A 232-nucleotide genomic window follows, 5' to 3' on the forward strand; every position below is an offset into this window, starting at 1 on the left:
GGCCTGTGAGAGACCCTGTCTTTACAAAACTGATGGACAGTGCCTGAGGAAAGAGAGCAGAGGTTGTCTACATGCATGGTTCCACATGCATGTACTCACATGTGCAAGCACATACATGAGTAGGTGCCATGTACACACCTAAAGAAAAGGAAAAAGAAAGGTAATAGACCAACACAACCTGCCTTAATTAGAGTTGTGTCTTATGGATGTTCATTGTTGTCACTGCTTCTTG

Source organism: Mastomys coucha, unplaced genomic scaffold, assembly GCF_008632895.1.
Source record: "Mastomys coucha isolate ucsf_1 unplaced genomic scaffold, UCSF_Mcou_1 pScaffold21, whole genome shotgun sequence".
Classification (NCBI taxonomy): domain Eukaryota; kingdom Metazoa; phylum Chordata; class Mammalia; order Rodentia; family Muridae; genus Mastomys; species Mastomys coucha.